Source organism: Vombatus ursinus, unplaced genomic scaffold (genome assembly GCF_900497805.2).
Source record: "Vombatus ursinus unplaced genomic scaffold, bare-nosed wombat genome assembly UNPS02014812.1, whole genome shotgun sequence".
Taxonomy (NCBI): domain Eukaryota; kingdom Metazoa; phylum Chordata; class Mammalia; order Diprotodontia; family Vombatidae; genus Vombatus; species Vombatus ursinus.
Window position 1 is genome coordinate 45,192,978 of NW_020954590.1, and position 11,834 is coordinate 45,204,811.

The following is an 11,834-nucleotide window of genomic DNA, read 5'->3' on the forward strand; positions in this document are numbered from 1 at the left end:
GGAGGAACTTAAAGATCATCCAGTCTAACCTGCTGATCTTACAGATGAAGAAACTGAGTCCCAAAGAAATTAAATAACTTGTCTAAGCTTACACAGTTAATAAGAGTTGGAAGTGACCTACAGATGAAGACACTGACTCTAGAAAGGTGAAATCATTTGCCCTAGCACATAGATAGTATGTGACAAAGATTTGAACTCGAATCTCTTTGCTCCAAATATAATATTCCATATGCTACCTTAGTTTTCAAAAATGCTGAAGTCCACATTGGTCACAATTTCTTTCAATGGCTATAAATTTTTTACTCATCAAAAATAAGTTACCTCGTATTCTTATCTTTGTACATAAATGCCTCTTTTCTCCTACTATACTGGAAATTCCTGAAGGGCAGGGATTTTATTTTGTACCTCTTTTTATCCCCAGGCACCAATACAGAGCCTTACACATAGTGGGTGTGGCATGTGGATTGATTGAAATGACTGAGGAAGCAAAAGTTCAAGCTTCCAATCTTATCGATTTATTAAGCAATGAATGCCAATTGCATAACAAATCAAGAACAGGCCTCCTCAGCTTGGTACTGAATCCCAAATACAAGGGCAGACCAATTTTTATGCACTAAAAGAAAACAATGAGCAAGATGTAAACCAGGATACAAAAATAGGTAATCTGATTTCTAATTGGAGGAAAGATTAGGGTCTTTCCAAGTTGGGAAGGGGGAGCAAGAAAGTGCAATTCCCTGAAGTCAGGTCTCACTTTGCCCCAAGTGTCTGTATTCATTCAAAGGAACATGGAAACTAACTGGCCAGTAAAGGACCAGTTTTCAGAAAAAACAGATGGGTTGCTTGAGATGTATAATTGTGAGAAAACTCTTTCTATCAATCTTCAGATCTGACTGGGTTTCTGGTCAGTATAACCTAGGTCCTTAGTTAAGGGTCTTTAAACAACAGTAATGGTCCAGCTTCTCAGTCATGCAGGGCTGGGTTCAAACAATGCAATAATGTTTTCTCACAATTCCCATAACTGAATAAGGTTTTCTCACAAGACAGAATTTAGACTAGACCTATAATGGAGTAGAAAGGGAACTGAGGTAGATCCAGAATTGAGTCATAAGATGCAGATGTACTCAGTAAATGTTTGGTGACTAAAAGGAGGAAGATGAAGAAAAGGAGAACAAGAATATTACCAATGGGAATAAGTGTCCTTGGGTACCACTTTTAGGCAAAAGACATGAATAGAGAAACGAAAAGAGAGCAAAAGAAAGGATATGCCAAAATTAAAAGAAAAAAAGAGAAGGAAAGACAAAAATGCTCAACATAATATGTCTGTAGTATAATCGATGAATGAATAAAAAACAGTATGTATTAAATGATTACTATGTGCCAATATGGGGCAGCTTGGTGGTACAGTGGGTAGAACACCAGGTCTGGAATCAGGAAGATCTGAGTTCAAATGTGGCCTCAGAGACTTGCTAGCTGTGTAACCCTAAGCAAGTCACTTAATCCCTATTTGCCTCAGTTCCTCATCTGTAAAATGAAGACTGACTAGAGAAGGAAATGGCAAACTACTCCAGTATCTTTACCAAAAAAAGTCCCATAGACCAAAGTCCATGGGGTGACATAGAGTCAGACATGACTGAATGCAACAGTGTGCTATTTTAAATTAAATATATTAAGTACTAGAGACCCAAATACAAAAGCAAACCAGTTTCAAAACAGCTCCTATAAGGGAGTGTTAGTAAGCTAGGGGTGAGTTGGTTTTAAAAATCACAGTTGGTGAGTTGGAGATATTGGGGGAGGAATACAGGGAAACAATACCTAATATGTGTCAGGCACTGTGCAAAGCATTTTCCAATTATTATCTCATATGATTCTCACAACAACCCGGCAAGATAGGAGTTATTAGTATGCTCTTTTTACAATTGAAGAAACTGAGGCAGACAGAGGTTAAAAGACTTGTCCACAGTCACACAGCTAGTAAGTGTCTGAGGCTCAGGTATTCTTGATTCCAGGATTGATGTCTTTTCTAGTAGCAACAATGGTATTGATTTGATTACAGTTCCCAGAGCAAGATGTTGAAACAGAGACAGGGGAAGATACAGGCATATTGTCAGGGCAATTGGCAAGAAGATGGCCAGGATAGATGTCTAAGTGAATTTTGAGGGATTGATGAAGCAAACTAGATCTAGTCGGCCATGTGAATTTGAACCAAGGCATTCAACAATGTGAACAGTATGGGTGCCAAGGAAGGAGTTTGAAAGTGAATGGATTGTCTCCCAGAACATGGTCTCAGGAGGTCCATTGATCCAAACAGTACAATAGCAGGACAGATGGCAAGAAAATGACTGAAGTGGAGAGCTGGGTGATTTGACAACTAGAAATGCTAATGCAATCTAAGAGACACATAGATTCCAGTATGCCTAGGTGATTCTACTCTTATCAGATGACATCTTGTGTAACATTTGCATATTTGAGAAGCAGACAAGATGGAGAGTATCCAGAAGATGATGATCAGGATGATAAAGAGCTCAGACAGTTGAAGGAATGGAGACTATTCATCCTGGACAGAAGATCTGAGGGGTGAAGAGAGTGAGGCATGCTAGCTGCCTTCAAATATTTTAAAGACTATCACATGGAAGAAGGATTAGACATGTTCTGCCTGCTCTGGAGGACAGAAGCATGTGTTAACAAAGGGTAGAAATTTCAGAGGTAGATTTGGGTGTCATGTAAGGAAAAAATTCTTAGCAATTAGATATGAGCAAAAGTAAGATTAACCGTAGTTGCAGGTGTTCAGTCGAAGGCTGGGATGGTCACATGTCCAATAAATTATGCAGGAAATTCTTACTCAAATACATGACTCCTAAGGTCCCTTACCCTCTGAAATTTTGATTCAGAAGGATGGAGGAAAATGTATTTGTGTCTTAAGTAGCACATCAGTGCAAAGAGGGCTAGATTTGAAGTCAGAGACCCTGTGTTAAATTTGCCTCTGATGCTTTACTCCCTGTTCGATCTTAGGGAAGGCACTTAATTTTTCTCAGCCTGTTTCTTGGTCTGTAAAATGAGGGGGTTGGAATAGATAAACTGCACAATCTCTCCCAGCTTGAAATCCATTAGTATCATATCTGCATGCCTACCTTCTTCAAGATTCAGTTTCTTCAGCTGTAGAAGGAGAAAGTTAGACTGGTCAGCCTCTAAGGTCATGTTTAGCTCTATATTGCTATGATCTTATGATTCAGGAGAGGAGACTAATTAAAGATCTTTTTTGGCCTTCAGTATAAAAAAAATTGAACACATACAAAACCGCCATTAATCTGTTACCTATCATAAACTTTCTCTCATGCCATGGTTTTCTCAGATTTCTGAGAAATATATAGGATGTCCTAAAAGTTTTAGTACATATATATGGTCAGCAGCTCATAATTCTTTTACGAAAGTAAATTGAAAAGGCAAAATGATTTATGTTCTGTAGGAGTTTCCTTAATGCAGTTAATAGTTCCATTTTAAAATAAAATGCATGTGCTTGGCACTAAGCTGAAAAACAACACATTTAATATTTAGTAAAAATCACTTTTGCGCGTTTCATTTCCAGAAAATGTGTCATTGGGCACTTAACTTAATGCACCATTAATAGACCTAATGTGTCTTTTAATTTGCCATGTCTGGCCTCAGGTGGTATCATCCAACATGTAATACTGTTCGCATATCAATGATAATTAAATATTGAGAGTATAATTTAAATAATTATGCACATTTTAAGGCAAATATATATAATTCATGTATTCAGCCCCTGCCAGTTTCACATTTTATTCAGAAAAAGAGCATCTATCCAAGGCATCAGCTGCTTCCAAATGAAGGTTTGAAAGCACTGCTTTGTATTTTGCATATTGAGATTCCATTATGTGTAATGTTCATAAGACGTATTGTGTGATTGTGACTCTACTAGGTAGTCCATTTCTTTTTTATAAAAAAGATTCTTTGAAAACTACACTGTATTCCATGAAACCTGTTATAATGATATATTTTATGATATATTTTTCCATCTAAATAAGTTCATTTCAGTTGTTTTGCTGATATGTACCAAAAGTCATATACAAACACTTCCTAACCTTCCCTGCTACAATATATTTGCAATCCCAGGGATTATCTAGCACAGCAATTGGACCACTAATGGCTCCCTTTAGCAGCTAAGCACATTGACTGTACATGTTTTTCCTTTATATTCTCTTCCTGCTCTACAAAGAGTCTCAATATCTTCAGTATCTCCATTCCCCTTCCTCCTTTCTCCCCTTCCCCATTTGCTGAAGGAACTGAGCACTTCTAGGCTCATTGTGTTCCATTGCAGGGTCTGGGAATCCCTTCTGCTCAGACTTCTGGAATCCAGGAAACTGGACGAATCCTTATGATACTGGCAGAAGGCAGAATTTTTGTTGTGATTCATGATGTACCTCTGGGTGGTCACTCAAAAAGGAACTAAGGGCTGAGCGAGCCAGAGGCAGAACTCAGTAACTTGCTATCAATATTCTATATTCCTTCCCAGGAAAACTGAGCAAGGAGGCATGGAGGTAATACTGCATGTCACTGCACACTTATTTGAATATTCCCTCCACATCTTTACTAATGCTATCTTATTTATTCTTGACTAAGAAAGAGAGTGGTGCTTCCAATGCCTCTGTGTCTTCACTGAATTTGCCCATTTATGGATCAATCTCTCTCTCTCCATCTCTCTCTCTCTGTCTCTCTGTCTCTTTCTGTGTGTCTCTATCTCTCTGTCTCTCTGTCTCTCTCTCTCTCTTTCTTTCTCTCTTTCTGTATCTCCCCATCTACTTAGAGCTTTTTTTCCTGCTACCTACAACATGATGAGGTCTACTCCTTTCTTTAAAAAATCATTAAGGGGGGGCAGCTAGATGACACAGTGGATAGAGCTCCAGCCTTGGAGTCAGGAGGACCTGAGTTCAAATCTAGCTTCAGACACTTGTTACTTACTAGCTGTGTGACCCTGGGCAAGTCACTTAACCCCAATTTCCTCACCAAAATAAATAAATAAATATTTTGGGCCAGCTAGGTGGCACAGTAGATCTAGTGCACACCGGCCCTAGATTCAGGAGGACATGAGTTCAAATCCGGCCTCAGACACATAACACTTACTAGCTGTGTGACCCTGGGCAAGTCACTTAACCCCATTGCCTAGCCAAAAAAAAAATCATTAAGGGCTATAAAACTGTGTACACCCTTTGACCCAGCAATATTACTACTAGGTCAGTATCCCAAAGAGATTTTTTTTAAGGGGTGGGGGAGGGAGGATATCTTTGTACACAAATATTTATAGCAACTCTTTTTGCAATGCAAAGAACTGGAAATTGAAGGGATGCCCATCAATTGGCGAATGGCTGAACAAGTTGTGGTATATGATTATGATGGAATACTATTGCGCTATAAGAAATAATAAGCAAGCTGATTTCAGAAAATCCTGGAAAGACTTACATGAACTGATGCAAAGTAAAGTGAGTAGAACCAGGAAAACATTGTACACAGTAACAGAAATATTGTCCAATGATCAACTGTGAATGACTTACCTATTCTCAGCAATACAATGACCCAAGATAATTCCAAAGGACTTATGATGAAAAATGTTATCTACTTCCAGAGAAAGAAATGATGGAATCTAAATGCAGATGGAAGCACACTATTTTTCACTTCATTTTTTCATATGTTTCTTTTTTCTTTTGGTCTGTTTCTTCTTTCACAACATGACTAATGTGGTAATACGTTTTACATGATTGAACATGCATAATCTATATCAAATTGCTTATCCTCTCAGGAAGGGGGAGTTGAGGGAGGGAGAAAAAAAAAATTTAATGAATGTTAAAAATTGTCTTTACAGGTAATTGGAGAAAAAATAAAATATTATTTAAAAAATAAAAAACAAGGCAAAAGGTCATCTTAAAAATTATCATTTGATTTTGCCACCCCCTCAAGCTATCATCTTCTATCTCTCCTCCCTTTCGTTGCCAAACTCCTAGAAAGTACTTTTCCTGCCTCCATTTCCTCACCACCCACCCACTTCTCAATCATTTTCCATTTGGATTTTTTCCCCTCTTCTAGTAACAAAAGTGACCTATTTAAAGTCATCAATAATATCTTAACTGTTGAATCTGATGGTATTTTCTCAATCCTTGGCCTCCTTTACCTTTTGACCACAACTTTTTGACTATACTTTTTCTCCTGGATACTCCTCCCTTAGCTTCCATGTCACTCCTCTTTCCTGGTTCTCCTACCTGTCTGACTACTCTTTCTCTATCTCCTTAACTGATCATCATCCATTCCTGTCTTTTAATGTGGGTGTTTCCATGTCTCTGACCAGTCCCATCTCTTAGCTTCTCTCTCTACTCTCTCTCTGATCTCATCAACTACAAGCAGTTCAAGTATAATTCTATGCAACTGACAGTCTTTATATTCAATCCTAATCTCTTTGCAGAACTTCACTCCAACTTTATACTGCTTACCAGATATTCCACAGACATCCAAAATTCAACATGCCAAAAATGAAACTTGTTATCATTCCTCCCCAAAACTTCTCTTCCTCCATCTTTTTCCAAATTTTCCCTATTTGTCCCATTGTGGATACCACCATTCTCCTAGTCACCCAAGTTTAACACCTCTACTTCAATTCCTTCCCCTATATGCTATCGATTGCCAAATCTTGTCAATTCTACTCCTACAACATCTCCTATGTCTATCTCTTTTTTCTGCTCACAAAGATCCACGCTAGTTTGGGGCCTTATCACTTTTTTTTTCCTATAGGAGCCTCCTAATTCACCTACCTACTTCTAGTCTCTCTCTTTTCCCATATATCTTCCCTACAGCTTCCAGCTAGGTGGCACAGTGGATAGAGCCCCAGACCTGGAATCCAGAAGACTCATCTTCCTGAGTTCAAATCTAACCTCAGACACTTACTAGCTATGTGATTCTGGGCAAGTCACAACCCTGTTTGCCTCAGTTTCCTCATCTATAAGATGAGCTGGAGAAGGAAATGGCAAACCACTCCAGTATTTCTGCCAAGAAAACTCCAAATAGGTTGCGGAGAGTTGGACATAACTGAAGAACAATTGAACAACAACAACAGTTTCTAAAATAGTTGTCTTAAGGTCCTATTCTCACCATTATATTTCCCTGTACCCCCTGATTATAGTAGGCCCCTAATACATATTCATTGAATTGAATCAACAAGTTTGTCTCCAGCCCATCCTGTAAGGGTTCACCATTGCATAGAGAGTAAAATAAAATTCCTTAGTCTTTATTTAAGGTCTTCTAATTCTAATTCTATTTAGGGTCTTCTGACTCTCACTCACCACTCTCACCTTACTTCAAACTGTTTCCCCTTCACAAATTATACTGCTAATGATTCCCCCAAACTCTCAATATCCCATCTTCCCCCTCTGTGTCCTCAGACAACCTGTTCATCTTCCCTTCTCAGAATTGTTGTCTTCCTTCCAAGTACAACTAAGGTTAAACCTCCCTGAAACATTTCCTGATCCCTCTAGTTATAATACTCCTTCCATTCCTGGTTTTCCTTGTAATATACTTATCTGTAACTGTCAACATGTATTTATTAAGAGATTACTATGTAAGGTACTATGCAAAGCTCTGGGGATATAAAAAAAATGGGGGAAAAGCAGTCCCTGAACTCAAGGTACTCACATTCTAAGGGGTTGGGGTGCATCACAGGGGAGGCAAAATATAGATAACCAGGTACATAACAAGATAGTGCAGTTAATGGGGACACCCTCTATTCAGAGTAGCTGGAAACTAATCTCATAGAGGAAGTCACTAGCAGCCTGGGGGAGAAGAGGGGGGTGGAGCACCTAGAAAGGCCTCATGGAGAAGGTAGAATTTCAGCCATGACTTGAAAGACATGACGGAAACTAAGAAACAAAACTATGGAGAGTTCCAGAAATGGAAAGAAACCAGAGCAAAGGTACAAAAACAGAGGAGGAAGTAGGCCAGTCTAGTCTAGCTGGATCATAGAGTACATGGTGGGAATTAATGTATAAGAAGACTGGAAAGGGAGGAAGAAACCACATTGTGGAGAGCATTAGAGGAGGTTATATTTAATCTTAGAGGTAATAGGGAGCCATTGAAGTTTCCGGAGCAAGGGGGTAGCATGGGCACACCTACATTTTAATAAAAAAAATCACTTTGTAGAAGTGATGAGGGTCTGAACTATAGTGGTGGCTGTGTGAATAGAGAGAAGACTTACATGAGAAATGCTGTAGAAACAAGATGTGGCAATAGAGGGGATATTTGGGGTAAGTGAGAGTGAAGAATGTATTGTAATGTATACTCTAGCTTTAAGAATAGTTCTGGGAAAGTAGGTCTTGAAGAAGCTGTTTTACAAGTCACGGAAAGGGATTTTTTTAATTAAATAAATAGTATTAGACTATACTTTTTATAAGGTTCTACTTCTAGAGGAAAAGAAAAAAGGCACCAAGATAATGAGCCTGGACTACTGAGAGGTTTGAGTGCTATCAGTGGTAATAGGGAAGTTGGAAAGAAGAGAGGATTGGGGTGGGGATGAGGAAAAAGAATGGAGGTAATGAGGAGTTTGGAGACAGGTTGAGTTTGAGATGCCTACAGGACATCCAGTTCAAGATTTCTAAAAGACATCCAGTAATTTAGGACTAGAACCCCAGAGGGAGGTTAGGACACTAAGTATAGGTAGCTTGAGATATAGATACATCAGCATAGAAATTATAATTGAATCCATGTCACTGATGAAATCACCAATTGAGAGGAAAAGAGAAGGCTCAAAACAACCTTGAGGGGGCACCCATGTGTAGTGAGTGTGACATAGATAAATATCCAGCAAAGTAGACTGAGAAGATAGGAGATGAATAGGAGGAGAGTCAGGAGAGAGCAGTCATGAAAATCTAGTGAAAAATCTTGTGAAGGATGAGTATCCAGGGCATGAAGATGATCAGGAGCACTAACTGCTAAAGAGAAATCAAAAAGGATGAAGACTGAAAAAAAGACCATCTGATTTGGCAGTTAAGGGATCATTGGTAACTTTGAAGACTTTCATCTGAATGAAGAGATTAGAAGCCAGATGGCAGAGGGTTTAGAAAAGAGTGAGAGAACAGGAAGTGGAGAGACCTACTGTCTCAAGGAGATTACCCAAAAAGGAGAGAAGTATAGAATGATGGCTAGTAGGGATGGAAGGACCAAGTGAGAATACTTTTTAGGTCAAGGAGATGTGGGAATGTTTGTATCTAGCAGGGAAACAGCCAATAAGTACATCAGGAAAAACTGAAGATAAAAAAGAGAATGGAGCTAATTGTGGAGGTAAAATGTTAGAGAAAACAAGATGATATGGGATCGAGGGTACACAAAGAAGTATTGACCTTGGAAAAGAGAAGAATCATCTTTTATCTTGAGACTGAAGAGGAGATATTGGAGGAAGATGTTTGGGTAATGTGAGATCAAAAGGAAGGGAGAAAGGAAAGCTTTTAGTAAATGACCTCAATTTTCTCTGCGCAACAAGGTCTTTAGTTAAGAGAGTGATGGTAGAGTATACCATAGGAGGCTTTAAGAGAGATGAGACAGTTTGGAATACTGTGGATGTTTTATTCTTCCAGTAGAATGTAAGCTCTTTGAAGGCTGGTACTATCTTGTTTGGGTTTTGTCTTTGTTTACCAGTAGTGCCAAGCACAGTGCCTCCTGCTTATAATAGGCCCCTAATGTAAGTTCATTGAATTGAATCAACACACTTGTCTTCAATCCATCCTTCTTTGTATTTGGCCCTCTACTCTCCAATCAACCAATGAATGAATCAATGGACAAGCCTTTACAAACCACTTGCTATATGGGACAGGCATGGATCTAAGCACTGAGAACACAAAGACTAAAATGAAACATTCCCTGCCCTTAAAGAGCTTACCTTTGAATGAGGGAGATAGCAGTGTGTGTGTTTGTGTGTGTGTGTGTGAGTGTGTGTGTACACACCTACATATACATACATACATATATACATACACACACACACACACACACACCACAGAACATAGACAAAGTGAACACAAGGCAGTTACGGAGGGAAGGAACCAGAAGAACTCATCCTTACTCCAGGACTATTTCTTATTGCCAGGGACCTTATATGAATACTCACTGGGGGAAAAACATTTGTTTTGTGAGTTAAATTATAGGACTTTAAAATTTGAGGAAACTTTAGAGATCCCCTCATTTTATGGGTGAAGAAATTGATGCCCAGGAAGGTTCTTTGACTTGCCCAAGGTCACACAGGTGACAAGTAAAAGAGCTGAAATGTGAACCCAGTTCTTCCATCCCCAAATCCAGTGTACTTGACAAGACTCAACCTCCCTATACTATCCTTCTGCTTTGGGTTAGGCTCTTATTTGATTAAACCACTGACCTCCTCTCGTTTGAATATCCCAAAATGACATTTTGGAAAGTCTTGTTAGCTTTACAAGACATCTCAAAGAGGAAATTATTTGCATTGTAGGAAGCTGCTATAGAAGCATGACAAGCCAGGCAATCCATTGGAACTCTGTCAGCTACTAAAGGACAGATAGTTTGTTAAAGAGTCAAAAGAAAATACAAATTGGGTCATGCTTAAATACCAACTGTGCCTTGTTAGAATATTGAAAAGGCAGGTGGGAATTGTATAACAATATTTTCATGAGGTTTTTTTTTTGTTTGGGGTTTTTTTTCCATTTCCTAAAGGTTAATTATTCAGGCAGCTAGGTAGCAAGGTAGAGAGAACACTGGACTTGGATTCAGGAAGACTTGAGTTCAAATCTTGCCTCAGATACTTACTAGTTATATAACTTTGAGCAAGTCATTAATCTCAGTCTGTTTTCTCTCTTGCCAAATGGAGATAATAATACCTACCCCACAGGGTTGTGAGGAACAAATAGCAAAGCATATATAAGATGCTTTTGCAAAAAAAAAGCTATTATTATTATTATTAATTATTATTATTATTATTATTGTTGGATTATTCAAGTCTTCTATGATTCCTTCTCTGCACAACCAATATTTCTACTATCATCTGAGCACAGCTCCTTAGCTCAAAGGGCAGGCAGAGAAGGAGAGGATGTCTAATTCAAATCAGCCAATTTAGCTTTTGCTCCTCCTAAGCTGTTGAAAAGGTTTAGTGAAAGGAAGTTCTTGATTCACTGAGTCTAAAATTTATGGATTATCTATGGATTTAATTTAGCATCCCATTAACTTTTTTTCCTTCTGTCATCGTGGATAACATAGGATAAAGTGTGTCTATAGCTGTGATCATGGAAGCCTAAAGGACCATGATGGCAATATTCTGTCCTTCCTATACAAGTATAGTATAATTGACGTCATTTATATTAAAGTATCTTCTCTCCTGAGCAGATGTCAATAAGGGACATCAATTTATTTCAACAAGCACTTATTAAGTTCTGACTGCACTGTGTGTGTATATATATGTGTATGTATATATATGTAACATATCAATACATTAAGTATTGATAGCTACTGTGCTAGGTACTAGACACACAAAGACAAAAATGAAAATGTGCTTACTTTCAAGTAGTGTAAATTTTATCAGAGAAAACATCAGATAGATAGGAAGGTAGATTAGATAGAAGGAGAGATGAATGGATAGATAGATAGATAGATAGATAGATAGATAGATAGATAGATAGATAGATAGATAGATGGATGGATGGGTGGGTGGGTGGGTGGGTGGATGGATGGATGGATAGGTAGGTAGGTAGATAGATAGATAGACAGACAGATAGGTAGATAGATAGATAGATAGATAGATAGATAGATAGATAGATAGATAG